Here is a 19299-nt window from a genome sequence, read left to right as displayed (position 1 = left end):
TTGGTTTGCATTCAAATATCCAATGTCCAAATGGTAATCAGTGTATGAAAAAACATTTGCTATGATATTTCCTTTCCTGCATTGGATCCATGCTTAGTAATATTGGCATTCAAGCTTTCATCTGTTTTCAAGAGCACAAAGCTGCCTGGTGGTTGTCATCCTGTTCTGTCAATTCTTCACAAAGTGTTACATGTGGCTGTTTAAGCAGGAAGTAAACACTTTGCAGCAGGATGTTCGGAATTATTCTTTGGGTCGAATCCAAGATGAGGATTGTAACTGGGTCTCATCTCCATTTAGCTCTGCAGGGATTCAAAACAGACTGTGACAGACCAGAGCTCTGGTCTGTCACATACACACTAATACACAGCCCATCAAGGCTCGGAGTGACAAAAATAAGAGGCTGGTTCTGAGATTTCTAAATTTACCAGCATAGATAACAAGGCAACAGTTTCTCTTCCTTTGCCTCCTGCTGTACCTGTGAAGACAGAAACGTTAGATTTACAATAGATCTGTTACCTATGAGCCTATTTAGTGTTTCAAAAGAAGTAATATTGTTCTGTATGAAACTGGAAGTGACTCATAGTGCTAAGAGACAAGCCACTTTCTTTACTCTGAAGGAAGTAATAAAGAAAGTAAAAATGTGGGTTAGGGGAAGTAAGAAGAGAAATATTAATGGTAGCAATCGTATCATGCTTTTTAAGATATTTTTTCTCAAAAAAGTGGTGGCATTATCATTATCATACTGCAGCCTGGGATCTGTGTCTGTCTGTGGTGCATCTTTCAAACATATCAAATGCAATTCAAAGGGGTTAAAAGGTGAGTGACAAAACATAGGATGTTAAAAATAGTTAAAAACTATAAGATTTTCATATACAAGATAGTATATATTATATATATATATATATATATATACACACATATAGTATATATATATATATACATATAGTATATATGTGTGTGTGTTTTTATGTGACTCATCTCATCTGATCGGTGATCAATTAACCTTTTGCTTTAACAAGAATCAATTGAGCAGAACATGAGGCACAGCAGAGAGAATGCGGGTTGTTCCACATTGGGAGAAATCACAGTGGATGTGTTATTGTGGCTTGTAGGACAGAGCATTGATAACTAACGTCAGGGCCCCTATCAGATGTGCCACTGGTTAAATTAACGAATCCAATGCAATTAGTCATTCAATTTACTGTGAGATTCTGTGGTTGCTCTGAGCGTGTCTTTCTCTCCCCCTCTTGTACTCGCTCTCCTTTCTCTGGTTTTCCATTATGGGATTTTCTGTTTATCTGTTTGGGTCTTGACTGTTCATTTCTGCTTCCCGTGTCGTGCTGTGTGTGTTTGTCTGTGTTTCTTGTCTCTGTGTGAAAGTGTACACACAGTGATGTCCGTGTTGTCAGTATGTGTATGCCAACATCAATCTACGTGTGTGTGTGTGTGTGTGTGTGTGTGTGTGTGTGTGTGTGTGTGTGTGTGTGTGTGTGTGTGTGTGTGTGTGTGTGTGTGTGTGTGTGTGTGTGTTGTGACTGTTCATGCCTCACTGTGGGACGCGTTGATTAGTGCTCACTGCGGCTCAGCTCCCAGCTGTCCTTGCGACTGGCCGCTGATTGAAACCAATCAGGCTTGCGATGGCCCCATCGCGGTGACCCCTCACCCCTCCCACCCTTGGCCTAATCACCTGCTGATTGGCCCACGCAGGGCCCCCTCCCGTTGGCACGGAAGGTTAATTTGACCAGCGGATGAAGGCTCCAGGAGGGAATAGGAACGTGCACTGGGTGATATTGCATGGATATAGCCCACCTGTCAATCACAGCCACTTAAAGGGGAGTAGCTAGGGAAACACTGACAAGAGGAAGATGGAGGAAGATGGAAAGAAAGAAAGGAAGGAAAGGAGAGAACGTTGGTTAAAATCATCAAGTTAAAGACTGGATACAGCATTATGTTACACATCTAAAAGAAAATCCTCACTCAAGGTTCACTTGCTACGTTTTCCTGAGCTTCTTGTAGTATCCCACAGCAAACTCCCTAAACAAAAACACAGAACAGACACAGTTGGAGAGAAAGAGTTGAAAGAATTAAAAATAAGCAAACACCATTCATTGGAGATGCCGTTGAAAGCTCTGGAAAAGCAAGATCAAGATAAGATGTGTCTTTTTATCTAAGTATTAACTCTCATCCTCAGTTTTATATATTTGGTATATATATATACTTTACTATTTACATATGTTTACTATTAAAATACTATGAAGAACAGAAATATAATCATCAAACAATAAAATCCAATAGATGATATACCTCACTGTTGCATCGTATAAACACTCAACCAAAAAGCGGCTATAGACAATAATAATTTTCATTTTTGACAAAACCTGTTTTTCAACAGACAAGCCAATATTCATACATATGGATACAAATCTCAGGATATGTGATCTTAAGTAACATTTTAATTTCATTTCTTCATTCATCATATATTTCCCTTTCTGATTCCACCAGCAATATACTCCAGGAATATTGCAGTGTATAGGTTAATCCAGAGGGTGGCAGTGTTGTATACAATGTAAAAAGTTTCAGCCTGTGTAATAAAAGGTCTATTAATAGTCCAGCCCTTAATGTTCTATTCTATTTAGATGCTTCAGGTCTGTTAATAGATTTATTCAGACATTTACTTCAGTGTGTAGAATATACTCTTGCTTGAATTTGTATTTGTAACAAATTACCAGTTACAACAGTCCAATCTGCATGAAGGTTTTATTATGTTATTATTAACTGTATTGATGGTCTGATGCATTAGGTTGGCATACCTAAGGAAGTAGCATTATTTTTTAGGTTTTTCTAGATGTTGGAAGTGGCAGCCTGACAAATTAATCTATTAACTCATGCTTGTCTTCTTCTGGAGTTTATCTTGAGGCAGTTGTTATCTCAGGTGATAAGACGCAAAAGCCCTGGAAGAAATGTAGTATGTGGCCCTTCAGGTAAGGAACTCCATAGATTAACATTTATTTCTTCAGCGGAGGACTGGTTTTTATTTGTACTTTTGGAAAAGTGGTGTTCTTTGCGGTTCGGTGTGTGTGTCTGTCTATGTCTGTGTGTGAGATCAAAGACAACGACACCCCCCCCCCCCCCCCGACACTTGTGTAACTTTTCTTAACCGTGTCAGCTCATAGTTTTCACCTTATCCCAGTGCACTGGTGTGTGTGTGTTCCTCTACTTATATCTGTCTGAGGTTAGAATAAGCTTTAGGTTAGGGTTGGGCCTTTAGTTTAAATGGTTAAGGTGAGGGTAAGGGGCTAGGGAATGTATTGTGTCAATGAGTGTCCTCAATAACATAGAAGTACAAACGTGTGTGTGTGTGTGTGTGTGTGTGTGTGTGTGTGTGTGTGTGTGTGTGTGTGGTTTGTGGCAGGTTCTTCTCCCTCCCAGTCTCTGGTGGGCAGAATAATGTTGCCATATTACCATATCATTACCATATAATTTCCATGTCATTATCATACTGCAGCCTGCGATATGTGTCTGTCTGCATGTGTGCATATGTGTGTGTGTCTCAACTTTGCATCAGATCTTCAACTGTTTCTCTTTCTGTTGCTCTCTCTCTCTCTCTCTCTCTCTCTCTCTCAAACACACACACACACACACACACACATACAATCCCCCGCAGGAATACACACATCCGCCTGACATGCGCCCTCTGTTTTTCTCTGTCAGTGACTCTATCTCTGTCCCATATCCATGTAAGCGCATCATAATTCTCAATAATCTACCATTCATAATCCTTGTTTGCTTATTTGTTTTGTGTTAATCTAATTGCCAATTAAAATTAACCTGTCAATGGAGAACCCACAATAGATTTATTTCAGACAAGGAGCTGGACATTTTCTGTCGTCCTGTATTCCCGCAGCTAAAATATATTTTATTCAAACATGGTTGTTGCTGACTTGTTGAAACTTTATTTCTGTCAGTTTTGTACAGAGAAATACCACAGACAAGGGGACAACACACAGGGTCCTCAAGGGGAAATTAATGTCAAATAAGATCTGTGAGTCCTTTGTGTTAATTTAATGAATATTTACAGGTTTTCTAAGTCTTAAAAGCAAGTTGTCATTTCAACTAAACTGTCATTAAAACTTTGACAGAGCTTCACCACTGTATGTGACAAACATCTAAGATTATGTTTCACTTTTGCATGATCATACTTTCCATGAACATAAGGTCCATGCACATTGGTTCAACATTAAAAGACAGTGATTTACTGATGAGCTAGCACCTCTGTCATTATCATGTCCGTCTGTCTGCAGACCGGAACAAATGTAAAATTCAATTGAACCAGACACACTGCGTCCCTTGTTCCTCACAGTCATCAGTTGTGGGGGTGTTTGAGCACTGAAATCCCTCATTATCAACCCAGTTTGGATAAATGATAATATCACATGTGTTTTGTACACTGCTGCAGTAATCAAAAGCAGCACGCCCGCCTCGGTAATACAGTCGGTCAGCCATTCTGGCTCTGATTCTCGCCCTTCAAAGTCCGCCATTTTGGGGGGTCTGCAGCTGCCAGAAAAAGCCCATTTAGTGAGGGGAGCATGTTTGGGGTCGCGCCCTTGTTTACATGGGGAGCCAGAGCTGATGGTTTTAAAATGGCGTCCAGATGGTGACAGAGGCTTGATTGCAGCAGAGGGGGCTCCGTGTGTCCCGCCCACTCCTGCTGTCCAGCTACTTTAGCTCTGAAGCTGCATCTCTCTCTCCCGCCTATCATCAAGCCACCACCACTCCTGTTTTTATCACTCCCTGCTCCGTCAAACACTGCTCAGAGCCAGTATTGTGTTTCCTCTGTGGACGAGTCTCTCTGCACTTGTCTTTATATCACACTCTGCATTATCTCTGCCATCAGTTCCTCCGTTTGCCTCCCTTCACCTCCTTTGCTTCCCACTGATTTACTTACTCAACACACCAACAGCCTCAAACGCACACACTCGCCTGCAGGTGATGTGTGGCAGCAGTGTGTGTACAGTGTCTGCGTGATGGATTGGACTGCCCGTTGTTAAATTACAGCATATAGCTGCCATCCCGCTCAGAGCATGAGCTTAAATAAGAGAGCACGGTCTTATTAAGATGGAAAAGAAGGGATGGAGGAATAGAAGAAGAAGAGATACATAGTTTGATGAAGGGAGACAGAGACAGTAGGTTGAGAGAGGGGGGTGTCAGCCTCAAGCTTCCAGCCATCTCTGTGTATTCACTGTCTGCTTGATCACTCCAGAGGGGAGAGAGGAGAGATGGCAGAGCAGAGGGGAAAAGGGGGGAGTTATAGAAAGTGAGGAATATGATGTGGAGGATGGAGGGGAAGCAGGGGTTTGAGGTGAAGGATGAGGATGGAGGAGAGGGGGGAGGGAAGCTGTGCATTGGAGGAAAAGTGGGGGAGAGGGGAATGAGAGGGTGGACCATCGCAGATACAGATGTTGTGATTGTGTATTTGTCAGTGTGAAATATGATTAGTGTTCTCTCTCATTAGGGAGCTGATCACCCCTGTGATCACACACACACACACACACACACACACACACACACACACACACACACAGTACAGTGTGAAAGCAGAGGTGCTAAATGGGTAACCACAAGTGTGTCAGGATCTCTCCTGTGTGTGTGGCTGTGTGTGTGTGTGTGTGTGTCTGTGTGCGTTTGAGTTGGCATTTAGCACTTTTTGACTTGTGAATGGTTTGTCTGCATCTGTTCATAGAAACATTTGTGCCAACAAATCTACATGCACAGGATTCCATACATTTGTGTGTGTGTGCTTGTCTGTGTGCGTGTCTGTGTGTGTGATTGTGAGTCTGTGTTTAGCCATTTTTGACTTGTGAATGGGTTCATCTGCAACTGTACATGAACACATTTGTGCCAACACATCTCTGTGCATGTAATTCCTCACTGTGTGTGTGTGTGTGTGTGTGTGTGTGTGTGTGTGTGTGTGTGTGTGTGTGTGTGTGTGTGTGTGTGTGTGTGTGTGTGTGTGTGTGTGTGTGTGGGGGGAGCCTGACAAGCGTACGCTCTCGCCCCCGTCGTGGAAGCTGGTAAGTGATTCCACAGGCTGTTGGCAGGGCTCCAGTTCAGCACAGAGAGAGACAGAGGAAGGAGAGAAACCAGCAAACAGAGGAGAGACGGAGAGATAGAGATGGAGAGAGAGAGAGAGAGAGAGAGAAGCAGCGGCTGTGTAATTAGTAGCAGGTTTTCGCAGCCCCCTGCTTCTGTTTAATTAAAAACTGAGAGAGGGAGAGAGGAAACAAGGAAAGCGAGGGAGGCTGCGAGAGTGAAAGAGAGTTTTTGCATAGTTATTCTGTTTTTGCCAGGGGCAGGTGCGAGGCTGGCACCGGGAAAGATGCCCAGCAGCTCCAGCGTTACCCACAAGGATTTGGGAGGAATAGTTAAAGGGGATTCATTTAAAATGAATTGAAAGTCAACACTTTTGAGGTCTCTCATGTTAAATGATACAGATGATGGGTTTTGTCTTGTATAGTGATAGTGACAGGGCTGATGAGTGATAATGATGAAGATGGTGATATTGAAGGTCTTTTTTTTTTTTTAAACCTGCAGCTGTGTATCAGAGTGATGATGACTCAGCGATATCGGCAGGAGTGGAGGTGCTGATGAAGAGTTCTCTGTCTTCACTAACCCAGGGCTATGGATCCATAATGCTGAGCACGCTCTATCTCCACCACAAACTCTTTTCTGTCTCTTCACTCCACCTCAACCTTATCGCCAACTTTGTTGCTGTTGTCTGTCTTGTTTGGGATCAGGACTCTGTTTTTGTTCCCCAATTCTTACTTGTCCTTTGCTTTTCTGCTCTGTCCCACTGCATCTTTCTTTATCTTCCTCCCTTCGGTCCGCTACGTATAGAAGCTTCCAACATCCCGATTGTTTTGTCCCACACCGTTTTTCTCATTGTCACACAATCTTCACCTTGATGAAACACAGTTGTAGAAGCTGTTATAGTGTTGGTTTCCCAGCTTCATGCTGAGGAGGAAAATTATTACTTTTTTAGTGGCACCTTTTTCTATTCCCTTACACCTAAGTTAAGTGATTTGAGTGGTCACTTGGGGCAGTACAAGGGGCTGCAAACAGCACATAAACATAGCATTTATGTTAGCAACACATACCTATTTACAAATCGAGGTAACAAAAAGCAACAGTAGTATTTCATTGGAGATGAGTGTGAGTGGCTAAAAGTTGAGTTGAATATTCATACTGCTTTTAGCTGTTTAGGTCTCCACCTTCTGAGGGAAATATCTGTCTCTTCAGCTGCAGGTGACAAGAAAAAGAGTGAGCGAACCAGAACAGTTAAGGTGCAGGCTAAAAAACATAAACTGTATAAAAATGGCAGAAAAAAAGTTGGTCCACAGAAGTGCATGAGTGCATCAGAGGGTGACTCCACTAGTATAGAATTCAGTTTCTATGGAAGTCTATGAGACAGTGACTTTCACACTTGTTTTGTAACGTCAGTAAACATTGTCCTGTCCAGAGTTTATGGTCTCAATGTTTTGTTTCAAATCAGCATGATGTTTGTTGAGTAAATTGTTTAGGTAAATAAGACAATTAAACACGGTATGCATTGGGGCTAGCTAGTGTCCAATGGGTGCAGGCTGCCAGGTTGGCGTGCAGTGTTCTTGAGCTCTCAATCAGGCTCACCCCCCCAAGATTGTGCTGGACAAAATGCAGAACTCAACGCTTTACGGCAGTTCACAAACCAATGTGACTTCATGGTGCATTGCCACTTACTTAATAACCACATACTAAATAAGATGAGAGATACCAGATAGTAAGACTAAGGAATCTAAGGATCTTCAGATCTGGTTAAAAATCATCTGTGGGTTCATCACAAAAAGTTCCACCTACACATATATTAAAATAAAATATTGTTACTGCAGCTTTAAGATACAAATAAGTATCTGTTTATGAAAATTGCAAATAAATAAATAATAATGAATGTCTATTCATCATGCAGATAGTTTCTGATTTATTTGTCATCATGTACATTTTTCAATGGAGCTACTTATCAAAACAATAACTCTTATGAAAACTGTTGTTTCGTGTTTTATCTAGAATAAAAGTAACAAGACAAACATGCTGCTGTTTAATTTTTTATTTAATATTTCAAACAAAAATCTTGCAAACAAAATTCAATTCATATATCAACAGAGGCAGAAATAGAAGAGGTGGATAATCTCAAAACCTGGATAAATTAAACCAAACCAGGCTGCGTGGCTAATTTAAATTAAGCAAGAAAACAAGTAAAACATTGTATTCATAATTTGGGCGACCCTATCCTTTAATTATCTGTGTAGTTAGTTTATGGTAATTGAGTATATGAGGGGTTTGCTGGCGAAATTCAATTACTGGTAGCTGCACATTGCGACTGGTCTTGAGCTGCTGGTCATAGATTATTACTGCTCGCTGCTGTATCCAGGCCAGACTTATAAAAAGTGAGCAGGTATGGAGCACTGCTGTTTTATCTGCTCCTCACCTCCTCTTCCCCGTGTTTCTCTTGAGGTGTACTCATTACATTTCCTCGACAAACCATGTTTTTCTCTCTTCTGCACGGCACATTTATTCAGAAAATGCCTTTGCAGACTCTGCCTCTCTTTCAACCCTTTGCTTCTCCCTCTTTCATCTTTCGCTAAGTCTTCCTGTCTCGAGAAGTAAATGAGAGGCGGATGAACTGACGCTCGGTCAGGTATAGGAAAATAACGGTCAGGAGGAAATAGAGATGGGGCAGCGAGAGAGAGAAAAAGAGGGAGGTAGAGGGACGGGGTGATGTGGTGTTGGGTTGGGGGAGTCGGGGGAGCGAAGAGCAGCTGCCAAAGCCAGTCAGTTGGAGGAGAGTGAGGAGTAGGGAGATAAGGAGACAGCCAGGGAGCAGGAGCTAGCAGGCACCCTTAAGAAAGACACTGATACCCTCTCTCTCTCTCTCTCTCTCTCTCTCTCTCTCTCTCTCTATCCCCCTCTCCCCACCACGCCTCCTCCCCCTCTCTTCCTCCCTCCACTCCCAGCCTTCCTCTCCTCCTTTGTGCAGTGTCTCAACAGAGCTGCGTTTGAGTGGCAGGCCGTCACAGATCAGCTAGCAGCTAAAGCAGAGGGCTGTGCGTGTGCATGTGTGTGTGTGTGTGTGTGTGCACATGCACATGTGCATGAGCCAAGGCAGGGGGCTACCAGCCCAGAGCGAAGAGATCAGGGGAGAGTCTAAGTGGGTTTATCAGTTCTGCCGAGAGCCAACACACACACACACACACACACACACACACATGGTATAAACATGAGCACAGAACTGTCACACACAAACTGAAAGTAAAGAGACAACGAAGTGGGGAGTTAGCTACACATAGAGTCAAATTTAGGCATGTGCTCATGTACATGCATACATGCACACACACACACACGCACATATACATACAGAGAGAGAAAGGGGTATTAGACCCAACCAAAGCAAACCTGTGAGCGTGAAAGCGCCTTACTGCCTGCCTGCTAGCGAGAGATGTGACTGGATTCTTAAGCAGCCAGCTAGAGAGTGAGGGCTGCTAAATACACACGCTCACACACACACACACACACTGAGACGCCGCTCATATCTCAAGGTTCAGACGAAGGCTTGTGCCTCATTCCTCTTGTAGCTCGGTGCCTCGGAGCCTCAGCATGCTTGTTAAGGTAACGATTAGTTGTGTTTGTACGCCTCTGTCTCTGATCTCCCAGGGCCTCATATCTTTATTTTGATCACATTTATTGACTTTTTAAGTTACTTTTAAGGCGGGGACATTTTTATTAGACAGTATATTATAAGCAGAGGGGAGCGGAGGATGAAGGAGCAGCATGGTGGAGGTATAAAGTATACCTTGGCTCTGTACATGCAAGGACATCCTGATTGATACAATTTATTAGAAATTACAGGGGTTAAAAGAGCAGAGCACAGTGTACTTTAAAGTTGCTTCAATCAATATTTGTGCATTTACACTGGCTGAAATGACCATGCATTATGAGAAAGTGGGCGCTAGTTGTGATGGTTTTTAGCCTCTCTTAGGCCTAAGACGCCAAACACAAACTACATTCTAATGCTGCAATAAACAGTTAAACGTGAGTTGTCTGACTGAAATGGTTATTTGTCATAATGTGTCAGCCCTGTGATAGACTGGCTGCCTGTCCGAGCCCTTTCTCCCAATGTAATTTCCTCCGGATCCTCGTTATAAGTGGTGGAGTTAATGGATGGATATTTATTTGCAGGATCTTTTTTCTAATCTGACATATGTTTTGCAGAGAAGACGTTTTTCTTTGTGTTTCCAAATTTGCATGGATTTCCCCCCCCAACCAAGCTCTCTCGACTTTTAAAAGAAGTCAACCCACAGCACATAAACCCATTAAGAGTCATTTATATTTGTTCCCAAGTTGTTTTTCCATACATGTTAAGTGTGTATGATTAATATGTTAATTAAAATGCATGTGTGCTTGTTCGTCTTTCCACGTGTGAACCCGCTCCCCGCGCAAAGTGCCTCAGTGTACTGTGTGATATCGCTTTGTGTTGCAATGGAAGAGACAGGCCTAATTACGTCTTTAAGTGTGTAATTAGGAGCAAGCGTAATTGGTGGTTTGTATACACGACACACTCCTGGTTGGAAAACACAAATTATGTCTGACACAATGCCCAACATGACTGTTTACTGCAGGAACAACAGGTGGTGTCGGCACTTGCTTGGAAGTTCTTCGTTTTCACATTCGCAAAATATATACGCATGCATGCAACTGCATATGCAGTATTTGTGTTTCATGTAGGGCTGCAACTGATGATTATTATTTCAGTTATGGATAAGTGTTGACAAGTCTGGAGATCTTTGGGGGGAGAGAGGGCAGTGTCACATACAACGAAGTCCTCCGTCTGCAAAACAAGGACATTTTTGGATACTTGGTTTGTCTTAAATCGCTTTCAGACTAATGTCCGGATAATTGGGTCCCGATACTTTCCTTTCTTTTGCCTTTCACAAGAACACAGCAGGAGATTGTCCCGGTCAGACATGTTCACAACAACAGGGAAATGTCTGTAACTTTCAGGCAAGGGTTGGAGTCAGGTTAGGAGGCTGGACATGACGTATTGTTTACAGCATGTCGAAACTGGCGTCGCCTCTTAAGGTGTTTGTCTCAGAATTGTTGTCTTTCCATTTTGGCATCCTGTTGGTGCCTTCTACGTGTATGGTCCCTCTTTTTCATCCTGACATATTTGTGTTCTTTTTTTTCAGTTTTGCATCTTTCGTGTTAGATCATCAACACCCCAAATCTTTTGATAGAACGTTTCTAGACATTTCCGTGCTGTATACTCACTGAGCTCATTCTGAGCTGTATTTGATTTGCCAGTGCTGTGTGTTTCTGGGTGATGCTGCATTGGCAGTAAAAAAAATTAGTCACAAATCCAGTTATTTTTTCTAAAGCCTTCTGTGTAGGCAACCTGTTGCATCAATGCAGTATTTCCATTGAAACGGAAGAAGAAGCTATATGAATTTCACCAACACCTTAAAAAATTAAGAGTAGTCCTGTGATTTAATGTTCCAAAAAATTAGGAAACGTGTCTCAGAAAACAGAAATCAAAGCAACAAAGGCTGAGATGTTTTGTTTTTTAAGTCCCCACTATGTGCCAAACTCCAAAAAACTACATTTCATATAACGCAACTCATACATGATGTATTTTGTCAGACCTTCCATAACTGATGAATGCCTCATCCTTCATTTCAGCCTGTTTTATGTAAAAAATAAATAAAAGTATATTAAAATATGATAGAACATTTGTTATTTTAAATTCTACATAATTTGTTGTAGAAATTCAATTTCAAAATCCAGAATTTTAATCAAATCTGTTCATTTGGTTTTCTGCTACAAGCCAGACCCTCAGCAGCAGAAAATAAATATTGGGCTGATGACATCACCATGACATCATCAGAGGGTTATTTTCTCAGGCATTGAAAAATTCCCCCTAGATCAACAGTAAATATTATGATGAGTACTGATCATGACAAGTAAGCTGACCTTGAGTAGAAATAGTGAAATGCCATTTTATATAATTTAATGTTGAATGCTTAATTATCTACCAATCAAACAATTAAGCCCCTATTTTAGGCCCAAAGGTCCATAGATGACTGAAATAGTAGCACCGATACTTCTCTTACTCTTTCATCTGTGGTATTCATAGTTATAGACATACATCTACTCACACATATAGAGGAGACAGAGGAGGACGGAGGGAGATGGAGGTGAGGAGCAGGCCTCCTGTTCACAGAAAGGTTGTTTGTTTAGAGGAAATGACATGTGCTGCCGAGGAGGAAATGATCTGCTTGGCCCCATGTAAGACCCTCCCTGGCACCAAGACCACTGCACTCAGCTCTTTTCTCTCCTCCAACACACACACACGCACACACACACACAAACACCCAAACACCCCCCCTCCATCCTTTTCCTTCCTTCATCTTCTCAGCTCTCCATCCATCGCTCGTCTGTCACGGCAGGAGTGCAGCCAATCCATCAGGGGTCGCGGCTAGGCATGCCGTGAGGGCATGTGTGTGCGTGGTTGTGTGTGGTTTTGTATAAGTGTGCGTGTTTGTGCATTTGCAGGACTGAATATGTGAGTCCCTGTTGTGTTCGTGTATCTAAGTCCCGCTCTAGTACACACTAAACACCCTGTCCATTTTGTGTTTGTGTGCATGCTTTCACACAAACACATGCACTCACACACTTTTCTTCACCCTTAATACAAAGTGTGACTGGTGTGTGTGTGTGAGTGTGTGGCATCAAGGAAGTGGATTGGCCCTGCCTTCCCTGTGCACTGCTGACAGATCGTTGGAGCGTGGCAGGCTGCAAAGAGCCACACCATGCTGGGATAGAGACTTACGATGAAATATCAAATTATGTAGCAAAGGAGTGTGTCTGTGTGGGAGCTCACACACACACACACACACACACACACACACACACACACACACACACACACACACACACACACACACACACATATATGTATGACAACATACCTAATTGAACTGTTGCTGCATTCCACTAAAAGTCTCCCACTGAGCCATTATGATCTGGTGGCGAGCCAGTATTACTGATGGCGTGTTGTTTTATTTACATAATACATCTCCTTTAGGCTGCTGATGTGGTCTCTGTAAAACCACTTTGGATTTATGAGGCCATTTTCACGCTTGTTACCACAGGAAATATGAGTGTCTATCAGCATGCGTTAGAGGGGGAAAGAGTGAAAGTCCCAGCAAGGAGCAGCACTGACAGCTTCACACACACACACACACACACACACGCACACACACACACACACACACACACACACACACACTGGTCTCATACAGTATGTGTGGAGGTGCACACACAAGTCGCTGTGCTTTGTTTTCCGGCTGACAGTGAATTGCGGCCGTGTGCTATAAGCCAAATTCACACTCATAAAATATAGCAGAGCAGAGGGTTTGCTTGGCTCAGTGCATGTGTTTGATTGAGTGTATATGTTGCAGGTTAACCACAGAAGAGGTCTCCAGAGTTACAAAGCCATCCATGGGTGCGTCGGGATCAAGTTAAGCCCAGCAGGGAGCTCTTGGCTGGGCATCAGTATGCATCGCCACAGGCTCTCCACACTGGATTTCATCAGTCAAGTGTTGGTAAGCTATAATGTGTGTAGCATTTATTATATGAATGATAATACAATATACATGATAATGTTCTACATTAGATATTGCTACATATGATTTATGCACAATTTATTCAATATAAACACACACTACACAACAATAATGCAATGTGGTTTGATATAGTGTATGACTAAAATAATACTAAAGCATATTAGAGTACAATAGTAACAATGTAGTAATAATATAGTATTATAATGTAAAGTGTAGTATCATGCAATACTATGGATTTTACCACCAATACTATATATTTTTTAAGCCAAAAGAAGATATTTTAAAATATATAAATAAAATTAAAATTCCAACTTAGTCTTTAATGTCACATTTACTTTTAGTTGAGGAAATCCACTTCATAGCTATTCTGCATGTTCTTTATCATGAGATTGAATCTGTTCAGTATTCTGAAATATACACTTTCCTTAAAGTGCTCCAGAAATAATGGAAATTAGAAAATACAATAGAAATCCATGACACTGAGTGAATTCTGTCTGCTCATAAAGATCAAGTGATTTGACTGAAAGCTCCAGAAATGGATGGATGGAGATTATTATCACCTCTTGTTTACATACGTCATGAAATGCTTTGAAACTTTGAAAATGTTTGGAAATGTAATACAAAAGTAGTAAATTTGTTTGGTATCAAAAATTAATAATTACACAGCTACATGGCACATAAATAGTATCCCTATTAACTCAGTTGATGAAAGTCAAATTCAATTTCAGTTTTTCTTTCAGCATAATAGCTTTTATCACTGAAACCCAATTTTATTTTCTAAATATCTGGTATTAATTTGAATTTACCCAAAATGGTTTCTATAATGTAATTTGTGAGGTATGGGAATTATTTTATTTTATTTTATTATGGCAAGAAGATGACCGAAGTGAAGATCAGATCAGATCCAGATTGTCGCGCTCGCTGGGGAAACAAACACACGGCAGCAAACACATCGCAAATCATAAGCGATTTTGGTATCGATGGCTCAAGTTTCAATAAAAATCAATGGTGCTTGCCTTGTGTCAGGTAGGGTCAACTATCCAATTCAATTTCTTCCTGAGGTAGAGTTGCACAGGCAAGGGTGAGAGAGAGAGAGAGAGAGAGAGAGAGAGAGAGAGAGTGGTCATAATAGCTTCAATACAATAATGCAATTCTCCAATAATGTGTGTTTTCACATATGCACAGATATATTTTCACTCTGTAAAAAGGACTCAGTGATTAATTATAGTTTTTTTCTTTTGAACGTTTTAACCATAGACTGTAAAATATACTACATAATATAATATATAGAATAACCCTATGTAAAGATGGACTACATGTCTCCTTTTTTCTCCCACTATTCAGAAATAAAACTAAAATATCACAGATAAGAACGCTCCCATACTGAGCCAGAGTTTGTGCAGTTGTGATGAAGGAATGGAGCAGTGGTAGCAAGGTCCCACAAATACATCCAGCCAATCGGGAGTCAGTCTTAGTTGTCTATCATGATGTGGTACTCTGTTTTTATAGAAATAATACCTAAAATGATGAACATGGATGAGGCGGGATTTATGACCTTTCTGGGGATGATCGAGATGCCTTAGCTCAGCTTTTTGGGAGCTGTCATGTAGTCCATCTTTATAAACAGCCTGTGGTGTCAACCAATCATATTCATATCATATATATATAATATATCAGTTTTGATTTATGTGCATGATTCTCTTGGCAGCATTTAGTGAAGTAACTCCAGGCCCTTAAAATATTTATAATCTCCCCATCATGTTTCAAACCTAGAATTCTCCATCCTCATCTTTCTCCTTCAGATTTTTCTTCTGAAGAGATTTATTTTTTATATACAGAAGTTACATAACTCGCCTCCATTCTGCTCCACAGACTGTCAGTATCTGGAATGGTATTCTGCAGCATATTTACCAGTCAAAGTTCAGTTTACTTTATGAAAATATTGCAGTGTTTCCTGCCACAGATGCACAGCCACTGAAAATAAGGGTCTATCCCTGTGTGCAATTTTGCACTTCAGTGTTTGGTGTAAAAGCCAGAACGCTCTCTTTCTCTTTTTTTCCCCCACGCTGCAGCTTTAATTAAACGCAAAATCTGGAAATGAATTTTCCTCCCACAACTTGGGGGAATTGGCAACGGTTTTTTAACCGTCCCTGGACTCTTTCATTCATGCACACATAAACACATACACCATTACAGATTTATACAATTGGGATGAGGTGCGCAATTCTCATGGGTTGTAAATACACATACAGAATACATCACAGATGAAATATAGCCCCTCAGAAAGGCGGCAGAGGAACACCTCCCACCTCCATTCATACCTCCCTCTCTCTCTCACACACACACACACACACACTCGCACACACACACTCGCACACACACACTCGCACACATACACTCGCACACATACACTGGCTACGTGCTGATTGGACATGGGCAGGGGTTTGCAAACAGAACTGCAAGTGACTGGAAATACACTGAGTGAGAGAGATGAGAGGAGCCCCTGCAGAGCTGAGGAGTGGGCCACAGTCCTTCATACTTGTGACAATGGAAACATCAAAAAGCGAGACGAGACACATCGTCGAGGACACAGATAGCAAACATCTACATGCACACATAAAGGAATATTGTCAGAGGCCTTGAGGCTGGCAGGGTTTTATACATACAGTACCTTACAAAATGTCTCTGGTAATGTCAGTGTTTTCAGTTTATTAATGATCAGGTACTTTGCACAAAAGGGGGGGGGGGGGGGGGAAGAAGGGAACACGGATCACTGACCCCCATCCGTCCCATTCCATTCAGATTGTGTTGCTATTTCTCGACTGATCTGTGCCATCTGGCTGTGGATCTGAAATTTTCTGGCACCCCATCCGTGTGGAATGCCCCGACACACACGGCTCAGCTCGCAGTGAAATGAAGGGAAAATGAAAATGAAATGAGCTGAGCTTCTCTCCTGATCCCGGTCTCAGCTTCTGTCCTCTGCTCAATCTCATCACCCTCTCCCTCCCCCTCCCTCCCCCGCTGTATCATCATCCTCTTCCTCCATCCTCTCATCCCTCCCACCGCTCTCCTCCCTGCCGCCACCCCTGGGTAATCAGTGTGCTCTCTCATTCCGTGGCACACGGAGACACATTGATCTGGCAGCACGCGCTCGCAGACGCACGCAGACGCACACACACACACTCACACGCAAGGTTGTGTCTCTTACACATAAACACTAACACATACATTGATCTGCCCCGCAGGTCAAGTTCAATAGGAACAGCCAAGCGGCCCTCTTTTTTTCTTTTTCTTTTTTTAAACAGAGCAGCTCTGCAGTGTACTGCAAGGAGCTCTAACTCCTTGTCTCTCTTTCCATCTCACAAAGACACACAAACACTCACAAACACATGCACACACAGTCTCTCTATTCTTTTAACCCATAATGAACCTGATATTAAAACTATGCAAAATAACTCATAAATATCTGCACAATGGTGCAACATTGTCAAGCCTCCATTATTTCCAAATATCAGTTTTCCTTAATTATATCTTGACTCAAATCACAATGGAGTCTTTTGTTTACGTAAAAATGAACCAAAAATATGGACGAGCCCATTTTTGATCATATCAGACACAAAACATGAAATTTATTTTATGTACAAATAAGTGCAAATCTCCCTGCGAGAGAGAAACACACAAATATTGTAAATACATGCGTCGTACAACCAAAGAGACAGAGTGAAACAAGCTCCGACAGACACATGAGCCAACATCTTAGTAAGCAAGTGCATGCTGGGATTGTTTGGGAGGGGGAATCCCACTTGACTGAAATCTCTCTTTTCCTCTCTGTGTGTAATTTTTTTTCTTTAGTCTTTTATGATTCCGGAGTAATTTATCCCTCAGAGAGAGAAGAAGACAGACGGATGGACGTACAGAGAGGGAGAGACAGCGGGGGAGAGAGAGAGTGAAGGAAAGAGAGTCCCAAATTTGGCACTGCACTTTGATTTAGTGAAGCAAATTTAATTTTGTTTGCTCTATGCAAAAAAAAAAAAAAAAAAGCGGCATCGCCCTCGACTTGTGTTGATTTCCACTGGAGGCAGAAACATCGCTAATGGGAGCTAGCGCCGCGCTCACCACAGCCACGGGGGCGACGACACTAACTGAATTAGCCTCATGCATATATTTAATACAGACCTGCTACACAAATTAGCCCAGTGGTATGTAGCCTAGCACCTCACCAGTGAGGCTCGGAGATCTGAGCTGCAAATTAATTGGCTAGGTTGCCTCCAAGAGTAGTTCCTCTGTTTTCTCCTTCACCCCGAATTATGCTTTCCAATTGCAGACACACATTTGATATGCACGGAGGAAAGAAAACGTGTAAATCAGTGTTCCCTCACAAAAGCAGTGTTTGTATCTGCCATGCATTTAAAGAGAGTAGGGGTTGCATCTATGTGTAACTGCATGAACATATAGACTAATAACCCACAGGAGTGCAGCTCTGAGTACCGTATATTAGATACACCCCCAGAAACACCTCCTTTCAGCGTATACTGCTCTGCTTTGACTTTGTATTTGAAGGTGAATTTGTTTGTTCATTAGTAGTCGCACAAATTCCACATGCTGAGAGACACTGTAATGATCTTGTGCACATCTGTATCCCATGGTAACTACAGACAGGAAACACTGGGGGGGTTGTGCCTTAAAGTTGAATGCCCTGAAAACGGTCCCTGCTAAGTAAAGATACAGTCGGAGCAGCTAACGAAAAACTCTTGATAAGAAAGAGACACCATGTTTGTGCTTGTGTGTTAGAGACATAAAACAAGTAAGAGAACAAGACAGAGATTAGTTTGATTACCACACTGAGAACAAGCGCTATTGCTCCCAGAGGTCCCACCCCATCCATCTTGGTTCGATCCCTGGACATTCATCTTGGCTCAGTCTCCAGACAGGATCTTTAAATGTGGTCGTGGTTTGAGTTGAGCCTTACAACATCACTAGTGGTGTAGTGCAGGACTCGCCGCGTCTCACGCTCTGACCCTGACCTTGATGTTTGAAAACGTTAAAGAGAGCTTTAGCAGCGCCGTGATTAATTCCACTGCAGGATAATTTAACAGGCAATGAGGTGAGGAGAGATGTTTAAGTTTTCTGATGAATTTAGGAGAAGGTGACGTGTTTTCTCCAAACTCTATGTTATGCATTTGGTCCTGCCTTGAGGTGATGCATGTTTTAGTAGAGGGGGGCTGTATTTAAAAGGGTGACACAAAAGATTGAGGTCTATTGAGAGCATGGAGGAGAGGTGGAGGAGCACTGTGATGGAGGAACATCTGAGGTCTGTGGCATAAGGATGAAAAAGAAAAAAGCGTCTTTAATGAAAGTCAAGTGTTTTGGTTAAAAAAATATCTGTTGCACTTTGGAATGATTTAATCACAAGATCACAAAAGAACCAAATCTTATAACGAGACAGGGGGTACTGTATATATGTAAACATATGCCACTCTAGTGTATCTGGATGATTTATGTGCAGGTTTCAAGTTAATCAAGATGTTTAAACTGTCAAAATGTTACACAAAAACAACAAAACGTGAAATTCTAAAAGAGAAACATCCAG

The 19299-nt window shown here is 41.9% G+C and overlaps 1 long non-coding RNA gene across 1 annotated transcript in view; it reads left to right on the top strand.

Annotated features, from left to right (window-relative positions):
- LOC138405534 (uncharacterized) overlaps nt 1–19299 on the top strand; it is a 50772-nt gene that overhangs the window by 4033 nt on the left and 27440 nt on the right. The window contains exon 2 of the long non-coding RNA XR_011239298.1: nt 13545–13688. This is a non-coding gene — a long non-coding RNA (uncharacterized lncRNA). The remainder of the gene's footprint in view (nt 1–13544; nt 13689–19299) is intronic.

The sequence above is a fragment of the Paralichthys olivaceus genome, chromosome 19 (assembly GCF_024713975.1).
Source record: "Paralichthys olivaceus isolate ysfri-2021 chromosome 19, ASM2471397v2, whole genome shotgun sequence".
Taxonomy (NCBI): Eukaryota; Metazoa; Chordata; class Actinopteri; order Pleuronectiformes; family Paralichthyidae; genus Paralichthys; species Paralichthys olivaceus.
Note: the sequence above shows the minus strand (reverse complement) of the source record. Positions and strands in the feature narration are given on the sequence as shown.